Genomic DNA, 16,681 nt, shown 5'->3' with positions numbered 1-16,681 from the left:
AAAAAGTCAGCTCGGATACGGCCCTGGGTCTTCCTTTTGCCCATGTGACCTCCTGAGGCTGAACAATGACCCCATTCTAACACTGCTTGGCGGTACTTGGCAGGAACAACAAACTGCAGTTGAATCTCGCCCTCGGGTGTTCGTGACTCACGGTAGAGCCGTCCTTGTTTACGAAGGAAATTGGCTCAACCTCCTCGTGAATACTTAATCACTCAACCCTTTTGTTTCTTTCGCACGGCAGCAAGTGTTGAGTCAGTCTGTTGCTCTTGGACAACATCTTGACTACGAATCAGATCTTGTGGCGTTGCGACGGTAATGGAGTGACGCGATTTGGAGCCTTGGCCATGGCTCATATTACCGCAGCAGCCGAAGTCTGAGTAGCAACATCTACGGCACAACTATTTTTGATGCCAGGTATGTTGCCTATGATGAGGTCAAATAAAGGTTCTAGCATGACAACTGCGAGTGTCGTACCAGTATAAAATGGAGATGCCACCTGGATACATGCCTCAGGGAACAATCTCACTGATCTATCAATAAGATTAGCATGGATCTGTCGACCTGTGTACTACTCAGGCCGAACTAGACTCTGCTTGACAGAGCAACCTGAGGATCCATTATCTCTCAGGACCTTCACAGGAATGCCTCCCACTAACCCTGGCTGAACGAGGAAGGTACTGTCACCTGTGGGAGGGCCTGTGGAGGAAGCAGCTAGCCACTCATGAGGCTGCTGAATAACTGATGCGGCAAACATGGTGCCTTGTGAATTATATACTTGAGGGGTTGTACTCACTGCCTGTGGAGATGGAACATTGGCCATCTGTGGAGGGGGGTTCACTGTCACTGTGGGACTAGTGAACTGTGGGGGAGTACCCGTACTGGTTGGGACGTGACCACCGTGCTGCTGCTGAGGAATGAAGGCTGCATTTGCTTTCTGCCTCCTATTCACTTGAGCTGGTGGTGAAAAGGACGGTCCTGACGGTCGGTTGAGTGGCTGATACTGCTGCTGGTTAGGGTACTTGTTGTACCGCTTCCAAGCAGGCTGCTGTGTATTTTGTCCCTGGTCCTTCTGCGGTTTGCTTGGACCTTGGCCATTACTCTGAGAATGGCCTTGGTGGTGGGATTCAGTCTGAGATGGCTTCCCAGACTTGGCAGTAATCTTTTCTGCTGTTCCAGGTGTTTTGCTTACGAGTTTGATACCCGTAGGCAGTGAAATATGCGTCAGCCTTTTTTATGCCATTTGGCTGGCATCTTTCACCTGGCAGATCTTAAGCTGTGCTATGAGCTCAGCAGGCCACGACCTCTCTAGCTCTGTACGCAGCATAAGGTTAATTTTCCCCTCACGCGTGGAAGGAGTTTCATCTTTCTCCATCCACTCATTTAGGTACGCAGTGAGACGGTCGAGGAACCGAACAGCTGTCTCCTTATCTTGGAAACGAGCTCGCATGAACTGAACTTTGGCGTCGTCTACTGCAGCTTTCATCATCTCGTACGTGAGATTGTCTCCACGAATTCTGTGGAGAATATCAAGGGCAGGGCCCTCAAATAAACTAAGAAATTGGAGCCACTTAGCTGCCTCATCCAGTTGATACATGTCTGCCATGTCCTCAAAACGAGCTATGTACGGCTCGATTCGCTCGCCTTCCTTGTATGAAGGAAGCTTGATGCGTGGGATCGCCATAACATGTGCAGGGAGAACGCTCGTGGAGCTTGGACCAACTGCACCAGATGTGTCTGAAGCCAAGGAATCTCACTTGAGCTTCAGCACTTCAAGTTCATGTTTTTCGCGTGCTTCTCGCTCGGCACGTTCGTGTTCTCGTTCTCTCTCGCGTTGTTCACGCTCGTATTCGCGTTGTTCTCGCTCGTATTCGCGCTGTTCTCGCTCGTGTTCGCGTTGGATTCTACGCTCGTCACGAGCATCTTTCTCACGTTCCTGCTCGTAATTAAACCGTGATAGGACGTACGTTTGAATTTTTTCTGGGTCAGTGAGGCCCATATCTTTAGCTTCCTGTACATAGACACTGGCTGCCATGATGCTCGCTCAATCTAAATAACTAGCGACTCAGTACTGACTGCTACTTCGCAAGCGAATGGTAATAAACACAAGTAAAGAATACAGACACAAGCTAGTGGTGACCAGTCTTATCTAGTTAACTGGCAAAGAATAAAGCAAGAATGCAAATGACTGGGAAGACTCAATAATTAACACAATGGGTACGGCGACTTCCCAGGAGCGAATAAAATCGTCTGGCGTTACCAAGAATAAAGTACTAAATAGAGTTAAGTACTCTATGGATTAATAAAGCAGAAATTCAATTGCTAAACTAACGGTAAACACCAGTAAGCTTGTGCCTATAAACTTTAATGATAAATACCTAAATATGAACGAGTGAGTATTATCTCGTAAATAGCTTTAGAGCTAGGAGTTAATATCCTGGAATGAGGTCGCCAATTGTCACGGGGTTTTTAAAATAAATGCAAAATTAAATGATAATTCTCAATGATACTGAAGAGCAGGGACAATGAATTGTCTTGCTAAATCAAGCAATGATTACTTTATGCCAGTCCGCTTCGCCGACTCTCTCAGAACGAGAATTTATAAACTTTCTCAACAGTACACAGCAGAGACTAATTACACACAATTGCTGTTTATTGGTACTGTTAGCCTCTGGAGAAAGTGACTTCACCCCTGACAATAAATAACTAATACTATTAATAACATCAGGTTCTTGCTGATGCGTAACTCCTAGAAGGCACAACGGATTTTAAGCTTAATACAACAAGACTGGCCTAAGTACCAATTATGAATAGCAAAACGTTTATGCAAGCTAGGAGCTATAAGGGAAATAAGCTTAACTGTGGAGAAATGAAACACGAGTTTACATTACATTAAGCTCAAGAAAAAGAATTGTTAAATTTATTGATAACAAAGAAATAAATTTAACGTTACATTTCAAATGAATTCAAAATAAAGAGATCACACTCACTCACTCACTCAAAAGCTAAATTTTTAAACCTAGGAAAAGCACCTTAATTAAACTCTTAAGTCTAGGAAAACGAAAAGAAAATACTGGTCAATGTAGCGTATCACCAAAGAAGGGTGGGAGCCTGGAGAACTGTAGTCTAGTGGAGTCTGGGTGCTAGCTGACCTCTCTCACTCTCACTTCTGGAGCACAGAACCTCACTCCGTCGCGACAGACAAAAGACTGAATTCAAAAATACTGGCCAGCCGAAAGAAGGTATGGCCAACGGTTGAGGCAAGCAGGGGCGAACAATAAAGAAACAATAATATCGCTCAGTAGAGCACTTGATGACGTGCATTAGATCAGTCACTTTTGAAACAGTGACGAATGTTTTGAAAAGTATACCACCTAAATGGAGAGAGAAACGGTTAACTGAACGATACACAGTGAGTTTTCCACTAATAGTTCGTGGTTTCTCACAAAAGGAAAATGTTGCGAATTTGATTCGTGACACGTACCACCTCTTACATCACTGATATACTTCCCTACACTCACCTCATACCATTCCTTACACCATTGTCATACTACGCTACACTAACCTCTTGGATCACTCTTATACTGCCCTATACCCCCTCCCATATATACCACATTGTTATGCTCTCTCCCACACCGCTCTGGTATACTCTGCTATACGTCCTGTCACACCATTGCCTTGTTATAACTATGCCACAGACTCTTTTATTCACTGTTACACTCCCTCCCACACCATCGTTATTTGCTGCTATACTTCCTTCCACACCTCTCATCTATATTCTCCCACACTCCCTCATACATCACCGTTATTACTCTCCTACACTTCTTCCTTTCTTGCACTTCTGCCGTTCCTTCCTCCCATTCTCTCCAACCTTTCTTCCCTCTCCCCTCTTTCCTCACTCGCTCAACGTCTAATCCTTTCCTCCCTCTACCCTTTGCCCTCCTCTCTCTCTCTCTCTCTCTCCATCCTTCAACCCCCCCCTCCCCCGTCCCTTCTCCTCTTTCATCCCAGCACTTTTTTCCCTTTCATTCCATCTTCATCTCCTCCCCTTTCCACACACTTTCCTCCCACTTTTTCTTCTTCCGTACTTCCCTTACCAATCAAAATGTCTTAAATCTCATCTCGCCATTCTACCTCCCACTTTTCCTATTCTCTCTCTTTCTTTACTGTACTTTCTCTCCAATCTTGGTACTGTGTGTGTGTGTGTGTGTGTGTGTGTGTGTGTGTGTGTGTGTGTGAGGGGGGTAGCAGAAAAAGGATGGGTAGGGCAGGAAGGAAGGGACACTTCGGTTTGCGATAATGGAGACAGGACCGGGACAGTGTACCAAGTGAAGATGACCGTTGTAGTTTGGATGGTACGTACAGTCACGCGTACTAATTTCTGCTCAGGGGTTACCCCTTCATTCCCCCCTCTACCCTGGACAGAGGGAAGGGGGGAATCGCGAACAAGTCTACCCCGCCTTCTGCCCCCAACTCACCCACCCTCCACCTCCAGCTGCCAGTTACTGATTAGACGCAAATTTTCTCATGTCCTGTAAACATGACTAAACTGTCGTCGCACATGCTTTCATTGGCCAAGATTTGGACTATTTTTAGAATAAATTATTACCGTATTGAACTGCATTCTCAGATTGAAAATATTCACCATCATTATAATCCAGTGTCGTCCGCTGCACAATTCTGGGTTCCAGTGCTTACCTTTTCACTTCCCCCAGCTCTCTCTCTCTCTCTCTCTCTCTCTCTCTCTCTCTCTCTGAATTTACTTTTCCCACTCACTCTTTCTTTTTAAATTTATATAACTTTCTCTTTGCTTCTCTCCCCTTCTCCCCCTTTTCTCTCTCGTTCTTTGTCTCAAGTCTTCCCCGCCTCTCACCCCTCCCCTCCCCCCACCTTAGGCCTGATCAGCAGTCAGTTATACCGTCACCGCTCCTTCGTATATCGTGTGCAGGCAACATTTATCACACACACTTAGGTCAGATGTATGGAAAGCTAATTTTTTTATATATATATATATAATTGTACTTCTCATTATGTGCCAAGCTCAAATAGAGAACACCAGACCAATATTCGTAATTTTTATTAGAGTGACCGTTCCACTTCACATAGCTGGATAGCTGGGCTTATAAACTGCACACACACACACACACACACACACACACACACACACACACACACACACACACACACACACACACACACACACATACACACACACACACACACACACACGACTTAAATTTTGCACGGACAGTGTGGCGACTACAAATATAGTCATTCTAACAACTGGATCTGCTGGCTCCAAACCTTCCCTGTCCCAGTCAAACTCCTCATTCAATAACCAGTTATTGAATGAGGAGTTTGACTGGGACAGGGAAGGTTTGGAGCCAGCAGATCCAGTTGTTAGAATGACTATATTTGTAGTTATTGAATGAGGAGTTTGACTGGGACAGGGAAGGTTTGGAGCCAGCAGACCCAGTTGTTAGAATGACTATATTTGTAGTTATTGAATGAGGAGTTTGACTGGGACAGGGAAGGTTTGGAGCCAGCAGATCCAGTTGTTAGAATGACTATATTTGTAGTCGCCACGCTGTCAGTGCAAAATTTAAGTCGTGTGTGTGTGTGTGTGTGTGTGTGTGTGTGTGTGTGCAGTTTATAAGCCCAGCTACCCAGCTATGTGAAGTGGAACGGTCACTCTAATAAAAATTACGAATATTGGTCTGGTGTTCTCTTTAGAACTTGGCACATAATGAGAAATACAATTATATATATATATATATATATATATATATATATATATATATATATATATATATATATATATATAAATTAGCTTTCCATACATCTGGCCTAAATGTGTGTGATAAATGTTGCCTGCACACGATATACGAAGGAGCGGTGACGGTATAACTGACTGCTGATCAGGCCTAAGGTGGGGGTGGGTAGGGGTGAGAGGCGGGGAAGACTTGAGACAAAGAACGAGAAGAGGGAGAGGGGGAGAGAAGCAAAGAGAAAGTTATGTAAATTTAAAAACAAAGAGTGAGTGAGAAAAGTAAATTCAGAGAGAGAGAGAGAGAGAGAGAGAGAGAGAGAGAGCTGGGGGAAGTGAAAAGGTAAGCACTGGAACCCAGAATTGTGTAGCGGACGACACTGGATTACAATGATGGTGAATATTTTCAATCTGAGAATGCAGTTCAATACGGTAATAATTTATTCTAAAAATATAGTCCAAATCTTGGCCGTTGAAAGCGTGTGCGACGACAGTTTAGTCATGTTTGCAGGACATGAGAAAATTTGCGTCTAATCAGTAACTGGCAGCTGGAGGTGGAGGGTGGGGGAGTTGGGGGCAGAAGGCGGGGTAGACTTGTTCGCGATTCCCCCCTTCCCTCTGTCCAGGGTAGAGGGGGGAAGGAAGGGGTAACCCCTGAGCAGAAATTAGTACGCGTGACTGTACCTAGTTGAACCTCAGTAAGAATAAGATCAACAACAAAAACAGCAACTACAGTACGGCAAAATAAACACGTGTCGTTTGCATTTACCAATGTGTTAACACCTTCAGCACGAATATGTCATTAATATGATATTCTTACTGCTACCAGACGGTTTTATTCAATTTAGTAGGCACCTCAAAAGAGGGATTGATAAGGGCTGTATCAATCTCCTCTAGTACGAAAAAATGTCCCCTGAACTAAAATATGACTTTTAGAAATGGCAAGAATATAATATGAAATACTCCATCCACCTGAAGAACTAAACGCAGCAATAAAAAAAAAAAATAAAAAAAAGGAAGAAGAACGGATATGAAAATCAATGGACTGGAATGAGAGAAACATGTGAATCACAGAATGAATAGAAGTGAAAGGAGAAGGAGAAGGTTTTGGTTCATGACGACTGGCTGCAGGAGTCCAGGTCCCTAACTTTACTGAAGGGTTTGACAATGACAGAAGGAACACACTGCGATAGGGATCTGTATTAATGCCTATCGACTGCACGAGGCTCATTAAGGCAATTTATTTTTCCTAAGCTCCACTCTTCTCCCAGAGCACGACCATTTAAGTCCCCAACTGTGTTGCTGGTGAACACCAGCAACAGAGGTGCAGAATGAAAGGGAAAGAGGGAGGAGGGAATGTGTGGAGAGGGGGAGGGGGATTTGTGGAGGGAGGAAGGAAGGAGACATGTGTGTGAAGGAAGAGAATGATGTACGGAGACAGGAGTGATGTGTAGTGTGAGGGAGAACGTGATTAGTGACGGAGAGAGAGAGAGAGAGAGAGAGAGGAGAGTATATGCCTGCGTGCTTGCTCCCTTCCCCCAGTGACAGCTCCAATAACCAGGAGTGGCTGTGGTATACAGTACGTACTCGTACATTCTTGACCGCAATATTAACCGCTCATTGTCCAAGGGGGGAAGAAAATAACTAAGGATTAAAGCCTATCAGTAGGGGTGGAATACTTGAACTGTTCTTGTTACTGTTCCTCCTGTCCATTGAAAAATTTCGAGTCGTAATCAAATATGTCAGGAGAGACGTGTGTGTAGAGGGGACGGGGAGGGAAGAAAGAGGTGGCAAAACAGTCTTTTTGTTTGTCAAGGCAATGCGGTGTGGATATTGTTATAAATTTAATACAACCTGCGCGTGTGTGTGTGTGTGTGTGTGTGTGTGTGTGTGTGTGTGTGTGTGTGTGTGTGTGTGTGTACTGAATGTAAATTTTTAGCGTCTGAAGAAATTCCTCTGTTCTTGACCAGATTATTATTTTTGACTTTTTTTTTTTCGAGGAAATTCTTATTCAAGTAATTGCATATGTAGATAGTTTAAGAAGTTCCAAAGAAATTATATTTGTCCTCACTCTGAAACACAGACATCTGAGGAACTCTACCTGAGGCCGCCAGTTGTCTTAAGACCAGAGTGTCATGAGGCGGTGTTTAAGTGTCGGCTCGTGACTCGATTTAGTTTCAATCCTGACCTCTTCTTCACTCTTATTATCTACTCGGCCTCATGTTCACTTCTTCACCGATGGTCCAAAGACCATAACATCGTCCAGTTCAGAGGCTGTCTCGTACCTCTGTATTATTCCCAGCTTACTTCTGCATATGGCACTCCAATATTGCCTCTTGTAATATTAGTGCAAATCATGTCGATTATATACAGGAAAATAAGTCAAAATAATGATTACGAGTAATATGTCAAATCGATCACCGAGGAAGTTCACAAGGATACGGCCCCCAGGTTATTCCCAGTGGTCATTGTGTGTGTGTGTGTGTGTGTGTGTGTGTGTGTGTGTGTGTGTGTGTGTGTGTGTAAGTAAATGTTTATTGCATTAAAGTCATACATCCATGTATACATTTGAACATTATATAACATGCAACGGTCTGTCGAGCCTAAGCTCCCTGACAGACATTTTTATAAATACCATATATGAATTGTGGTTGCTTTAGTTAGATATACCAGCTACAATCGTATGTGTATCAGAAGAGAAAAATATATAAATACAAACTACAACCTTATGATTATCGAAAATATACATGCATACACTAATACATATATACATACATACATTCATAAATAAATACATATACATCGATATGCATACAGTACACACACACACATATATATATATATATATATATATATATATATATATATATATATATATATATATATATATATATACATACATATTCACATACACACATGTGCACATATACAGTATACACACATATACACATACATATACGTACATACACACACGTATATACACACACACATACATATACATATACTGTACATACTGTACACATACATATAGATATAGATGCACACACATGCACATACGCGTACACACATATATACATACATATACACATACTGTATTTATACATACACACACACACACACACACACACACACACACACACACACACAATTACATTCACATACATACATATACTATGCATGAATTGTATCATAACAGAGTGCTTTTGTTCTACCTTAAATTATTACAAAATTATATGTATTGCTGACCTAACAAGTAATTTTTAATTTCCCTTTTTAATGCTAGAATATTACTTAACGAGAATTTTCTATATCTATTGGTAAACTATTAAACAGTTGAGGCCCGAAAGATATTATACTGTTCTTGAAGAAGGTTGTTCTAAAATGTGAACATAAATTAATCCTGTTACTACGAATATTATGTGGGTTTTCTGCAAACTGAAATATTTCATTCCCCACATAGACTCTTAAGGTCTTATACATCAGTAGTAATGTAAAATACTTATGAATATGCACTTCATGTGTTCGAATTTTTCTTCTTCGTGTTTTCTCTAAATCGAGAATTTTTCTCTGCCAAGACTTATAGAGATCTGAAGTATATAAAGCTTTCTTGCATAGTTTAAAACTCAAAAATCTGGGAAAAGCATCATAGGTTTTGCAGCAGACAAGGAAGTCAAGGTCGAGCTGTTTCTTAAGTAGTTTGGTTGAAGAATGCTCGAATCTTCGGAACCCCTGCAGCACGGAGTGTCCATATTTTTGTCGTATGACCTCAGGTAGTGGGGTGTTCGTAGGGAACCTCAGTTTCAGAAGAGGACAACTAGCGTTGACGTGAGCAGCATCTTTATTCAAACGTCTCGACATATAAAATGTCATCACTGATCTAAAAATGGGAAATAAAAACTCGTCAAAACACTAAAAAAACAATATTGCACAAGCGAAAAAACACAGAACACACACGAGACATACGGTTTACACATGACGAAAATAAAATAGGGGGATGATAATACGTAAACAGTTACCTAACATAAAGAGGTACTGCAGACATAGTGTTAAATAGAGATGGATTATTTTTATATGTATTGATTCCAGCAATCTCAAGTTATTATTCGATGAAGAGGCTAATATTTTAAAATACTCCTTTTTAAGCAAGATATCACAAGATTCACAATGGTCTCTTACTGCTGAGTGAGGAGGGGACCTGAGTCGTCGGCCTGTCCTGCTCGACTGACCCATATGGTCGGCTGTCCTAAGTCAACCAATACCAAGTCGGTTCACTTCCTTCTAAAACGGCTCCAAGCTCGCGCAGGGGGCAGAGCATCGGGGTGACGTCGACTGGCTCTGGCACGAAGTACGAAACACCAGACCAGTTGACTCCTGACCATGATGGACGGTGGATGTTTGCCCCACTACTCAGACCATGGCACATTTTTTTCGGTTCGGTGAAATGAGGGAAGGGACTGAAATATGTAAGGGAAGGTGTGGGGGTGTGAGGGAAGGTGTAGGGGTGTGAGGGAAGCGCTTCTTCCCCTGCTTTGTTGTCCCTTGTTATAAATGTTTGAGTCTGTCGTTTTATACATTTTCTGTTACTTAAGCCAATGACGTCACACACAAGCCACGCCTCCCTGCGTCCAGCTGGAAAATGAACCGACTCAGTATTATAAAGTAGTAGACTTTGGTCCTAACCTTGAAAGCACGGTTTTTGCTACCAATATATCCGGGCCGGGCAACCTGGGCAAGTGAAACAACAGACGAACGGAGGTCGGTCGGAACAAGGTCTTTAACGTGAAAAAATGAGCCAATTTTGAATGAATTACTGAGTTTAATCTTAGTCAATTTGAGGATAAAATTTAACAAGGCTGTGAATCAAACGGTTTTTCATTTGAACCGAAATATCACCCAAGTAGGGTAAACTGAGATAAATTATCTCCTTATTAGCAGTGGAGATTTGTTGTTTAGGCATGTAGTGGTTGTTAAGAAAATTCCTTACAAGACGGTAGAACAAGTTATCACTATAGCCATTATTTACCAAGTATTTTCTCTATGGGATCACCCCTTGGACCTACTTTTGCCAACATCTTTTTATGTTATTGTTACGTCGCCGTTCCACACTGCCACAGGCTCCAACAGCAGTAGTACAGTAAGGAAGGACGTTGCCCAGCGAGTTGTTGTTCTTATGGTCAGCCTTTAGGTGTGCAGTACACAAGATCAGCTGAGGCGAAAATAAACACTGGCTCCTTAAAGTTCACTGTCTTTATTTTCCAAATAATTCCACTTAATTCTTTCCAACTTCACTGTTCTCACAAGCACTGGAGCTATACACACTTTACTAACTGTTATTACATGTAATGCTCAACACTTCACTGTTTTCTCAACTTCCAGTAATATACAAACTTCAATAACCCGTCACTATTTGCCACTGTTTTCACAAGTACCAAAAATATGCAGTCTTCACAGACAGTAATTACACTTAATGATTGCAAAGCAGCTCTCCACAAACTTCACTAACAGCACTGCACCAAAACCGACTGCACTTCACTCACACTGAACTGAAACCCGACTAAAAAACTCAAAACAGTCTCTACCCCATCCTTATATAAGCTTGCACTACTCTCGAAACTTCTACTTCTCCAGCATTCTAGGACATACTGTCTTGCATCAGCCCCTAGCAACAACAGTTACCAACTACGAGACATCAAAACATGCTAGAGTTGTCTTACATTACATAACACTCTAAATCATTAACCATACGAACTTAAATTACATAATTTAACAAGCAATCACTTAAATAAAACGTTATAGAGAAAAGGAGCATAAAAATAAACGTTATAGAGAAAAGGAGCATAAAAATAAATGAATGTTTAACTTACGAAATAACTACGCTCACAAACACCAGGCAAACTGGCAACTCTGACGACTCGTACCGAAACTTACGGTACCAGAAACGTCTCGAAGGTACGAGACTACCTAACTGGCAAATCCCCCTTCATAACACTACCCCCTCCCTAGTTCTTTGTCGTCCCAACAAAACTACAATATACACAAACATAAACCTTAATCTTAAAAAAAAAAAAAAAAAATCTAACTTTACACAAGATAATCTTTCAACTTATCAGGTCTTCTATGCTGCTTCTGACGATGTCCTTGCTCTTCCGCACAGTCCACTCCTCCAGGAAGGTCTTGGTCCTCTTCTTGATACAACACACATCACAGGTCCGACACCACTCTTCAACATCCTGATGCACGCCAATCCAGTAGAACTTGTGTCGCAGCTGGCTTCCCAGGTGCCCACTAGTGATCTGGTTATGGGACTTATCCAAGATCTCAGACCTCATCTTCTTCGGAACCACCAGTTGCCAACACTCGCTGAGGCCATTGGGTGTCTTCCACTGACGCTCCAGTAGACCGTTGCAACGAAGAAGGTCCCACTGACTCCAGCAGCTTCCGGTCGCAGGGCCCAACCTGGAAACTCCTCCCCATGATAGTCGCACTGCACTCCGCTGCAGCCACTCCGGCAGCGGTTGCAAATCTGCACCCTCCATCTGCATCCTCCCCAAGTCTTCTTCGTCTGACGCTGGCCCCGTCACTACAGTACAGCTGCATTTCTTCCTATGATTCCCATTCCTACTATGCTGCATGTCATCTGTCCTGTCTTCTCGCACACTATTCATCAACGTTCTCTTGCATTTCTTCAGTGGTGGGTCTTCTGCACCCTTCCTCTTATCATCCCAACCATTTTGATCCGCAAGTAACTCAAACTGTGCACGGTAAGCTTCCCAAAATACACTACCATCACTTTCTTGAGGTTTCTTCTTAACTGGATCCCCATTATAGCGATGGACTTCACTGGTTTGGGGCCTAATAACTGAGGCATCATAATTAATTATGATGCCTCAGTTATTAGGTCTTACAACTTCTGCATTCTGATTATTCAGCCCTGTAATGCCATCTTCAGATGCCCGGGATCCGTCAAGATTCACCATACACTGTCTATTCCCTTCATACGCTCCCTGTACACTAACCTGAGGCTCAGCAGTGCAATATTTCTCTACAGCCTCAAATTTCTCACTAATTATTTTCACATGGTCGACTGCATGCTTCAACTGGTTATCTACATGCTGTCTGCACTCCATCACTATTTCCTAACTAATTGACTTCAACTGGTCGTCTGCAAGCTGTTTGCACTCTGTCACTATTTCCTCACTAATCTTCAGCTGGTTGTCCACATACTGTCTGCACTCCGTCACTATTTCTTCATTAACTGTCTTCAATTGTTCATCTACATGCTGTTTACACTGTCACATTATTGCTTACCTCATACTTCTGCTGCTCTAGCTCGGCATCTACTTCCTCCTTAAGCTATTGCTGTTCTTCCTTGTTTTCCCCAATGAACGCATCTGGCTGTCCTTGCATGGTCAGTTGTAATTCCCCTTGTTGCTCCTCTGATGCCTCTTGAAGTTGCCCATATCGTTCTTTTTGTTCTTCATGTTGTGCCTCTAATAGTTCTTTGAGTTCTTTCTCTGCTTCATTCAGTGCTTGTAGTTATTCTTCAATTTTGTTCCTGCACTCCTTCCCCTCCCCACCCATGGTCTGCAACAGTTTTCCGTGTTGTCGAATTTGTACTCGTATTAGCTCCAAAGTTGCCGCCAAAGGCACCTCGTCCTCCTGCCCAACTGGAGATCTTGTTTTCACACCATCCACTTCCATGTCGAAGGTTAGACTCACTGCAGCTCTAAATAATAATCCTCACTCCTGACACCAGTGTTACGTCCCAGTCCCCACACTGCCACAGGCTCCAACAGCAGTAGTGCAGTACAGGAAGGACGTTGCCCAGCAGGTTGTACTTCTTATGGTCAGCCTTTAGGTGTGCAGTACACAAGATCAGCTGAGGCGAAAATAAACACTGGCTCCTTAAAGTTCACTGTATTTTCCAAATAATTCCACTTAATTCTTTTCAACTTCACTGTTCTCACAAGCACTCTAGCTATACACACTTTACTAACTGTTATTATGCTTAATGCTCAACACTTCACTGTTTTCTCAACTTCCAGTAATATACAAACTTCAATAACCCGTCACTAATTGCCACTGTTTTCACAAGTATTCTTCACAGACAGTAATTACACTTAATGCTTGCAAAGCAACTCTCCACAAACTTCACTAACAGCACTGCACCAAAACCGACTGCATCTCACTCACACAGAACTGAAACCCGACTAAAAAACTCAAAACAGTCTCTACCCCATCCCTATATAAGCTTGCATTACTCTCGAAACTTCTACTTCTCCAACATTCTAGGACATACTGTCTTGCATCAGCCCCTAGCAACAACAGTTACCAACTATGAGACATCAAAACATGCTAGAGTTGTCTTATATTACTGTACATAACACTCTAAATCATTAACCATACGAACTTAACCCAGTGGGCACAGCTCGTGAATTCCACATCTTTTAGTCATGGATATTTGGTGAAATCTCGTGTACACCAGAATTCACCAGATTTCAACATCTTTTCCACGTGGAAACTTAGCTGAGAAGATCTCGTGTAAAACTGGATGAAGAATTCATGTGAATTCTCTCAGAATAGTATGAGATGTATATGTGGTGGTAGAATTCACATGAAATAGATTAGTTCCAATTGTGATTCTGTATAGAGCAGTGAGTTTATGCCTTTTTTGGTATATATGGAAGTAATTATGTAGCCTGACTATTAGTACTTTATAATATTTATTGATTGGAAATTAAGATATATATATATATATATATATATATATATATATATATATATATATATATATATATATATATATATATATATGTATATATATATATATATATATATATATATATATATATATATATATATATATATATTGTTACATAGCCTATGATTTCATCATCCTTTGTATAATTCTAATGTACAGTATGCTGCATGTTTGATCACGATTCGCCTCGTGGCTTCCATAGTGACCAAGCTTCCGTGTTCTACCTCACTCCCCCCTTCTCCTCCCGTATAGTAGAGTAAGTCGTTCTTTCTGTTGTTCAGAGCAGGAGTGTCAACTCTTTGTCCCCTATGGCTTCATTTGCGCGTCCTTCTTACAAGTTGTATCAAGCTCTGCCGGCCACTATATAATGAGCTCAGTCTCTGCATTAATTGCCACTGAGATCTACTCCTCATTTTGTTCACATCTCTGTCCTCCCCTGTACAGTTGTTATTATTTTTGTGAGTGCTCAGGAAGTCTCCAACCATCTAGCTGCTGTGTAATTTGAGTATAAGTGTTATTACATTTTTTCTTGTACTGTATAGCATAAGGTGTTGGTTCATGGGCCTGGTGAGGTTTTTGTGATTAGTGTAAAGTTTTTACTGTCAGCCAGCAGTAATAATATTTTGCATCTGTAACAATATATCTTGCTTTAACTGAGCATTATCCGGTTTTCTCATTTTATCAAGGCTGACTTAGATAAATTTACTCTTGCTAATTTCGTGTTAATAGAGGCTATTGCAGTTAACCATATATTTAACCTGTTTTTTGCCATTACATTATCCTTATGAGTCCTGAATGTTTAGTTGTTAGTTTGAGCATTAAACTTTAACTTGTAATTTTACCTAACTCTTTTGTTTTGAACCTGGAACTTTGCGGGACAGTAGTGATTTTAGTATTCTCACTTGAAGTGTTCATTATCTCTCTCTGTTCCGTAACATAAATTTGGCGACCTCTTATCAGGATATTCAGGATATTATCATAAGGATATTGCTTGATATTTTGTGACTGTGATTTATTCATGCCAACGGCCATGCCACGTTGAGTACACCGCTTCCCATCCGATCAGCGAAGTTAAGCAACGTTGGGTCTGGTTAGTACTTGGATGGGTGACCGCCTGGGAACACCAGATGCTGTTGGCATCCCTACGTGTCAAGTGGGGTTGGTGGAAGATTGGTGCCCCTCCCTGTAAAACAATTAACTCTGAGCCCTTGGCCACCCCGTCTGGGATACGTGGCGTCTGGCAATGGATGGATGGATTTATTCATGATGTGTACTATTACTACTCTTGATGAAGCCAAAGATTTTTTGTCAAATGTGCAAACAGTGTGTGATGTAGAAAACAGAACAAAGAATGAACTTAAGCTTGTTGCTCAACAATTGGGAATTGCTGTTCACTCTCATCATTCTAAAGATCAAATTGTTGACATGATTAATGAAAGCTTGTTTAATGTATCTCCTCCAGATGAGCAAACGCAGACTGAAATAGCTAAGTGACAGCTAGCTCTGCAGGAGGCTCGTGCTATGGAGGCTGAGTTTCAGGCCCTTGCTAAGGAGGCTGAGTTTCAGGCAAATGCTAAGGAGGCTGAGTTTCAGGCAAATGCTAAGGAGGCTGAGTCTCAGGCTCGTATTCAGGAGGCACAGGTACAGGCTCAGGAACAAATTGAACTAGCTAGGATTCAGGCAGACCATGAGTATCGCATGAAACAAGGTGGAACTGGATCATCTAGCTCTGATGATTTTGATGTGGCTAAAAATGTTAAACTTGTCCCTCCTTTTAATGAATCTGATTTAACAAAGTATTTTCAGTTGTTTGAGAGGGTAGCTATAGGTTTTAATCGGCCCAAAAAGTATTGGCCAGTACTCCTTCAAACTTCTCACCGGTAAAGCTCAAGTAACTTATGCATCTTTGCCTCAGGATCAATCTGATAATTATGATGTAGTTAAGAGCTTGATTCTTAAGACCTATGAGCTTGTTCCTGAAGCCTATAGAGTAAAATTTAGGACAACTTATAAGCAAGATAAGCAATCCCATGTTGAGTATGCAAAAATCAAAGATCTGTTAGAGCAATGGTTAAATTCTAAGAATGTGGATTCTGATTTTAGTAAATTTAAGCAGATGATATTGCTGGAGGACTTCAAAAGGTGTATTAATAAAG

General features: G+C 41.8%; 1 non-coding gene across 1 annotated transcript; it reads left to right on the top strand.

Annotated features, from left to right (window-relative positions):
• The first annotated feature begins 15,545 nt into the window (after positions 1 to 15,545).
• LOC145404793 (5S ribosomal RNA) lies at positions 15,546 to 15,664 on the top strand. The gene has a single exon (XR_013898247.1). It is a non-coding gene; the product is annotated as a 5S ribosomal RNA (ribosomal RNA).
• The last annotated feature ends 1,017 nt before the right edge of the window (positions 15,665 to 16,681 follow it).

This window comes from Coenobita brevimanus, chromosome 64, assembly GCF_032717465.1.
Source record: "Coenobita brevimanus isolate Jiangsu-jjx chromosome 64, ASM3271746v2, whole genome shotgun sequence".
Lineage (NCBI taxonomy): Eukaryota > Metazoa > Arthropoda > Malacostraca > Decapoda > Coenobitidae > Coenobita > Coenobita brevimanus.
Note: the sequence above shows the minus strand (reverse complement) of the source record. Positions and strands in the feature narration are given on the sequence as shown.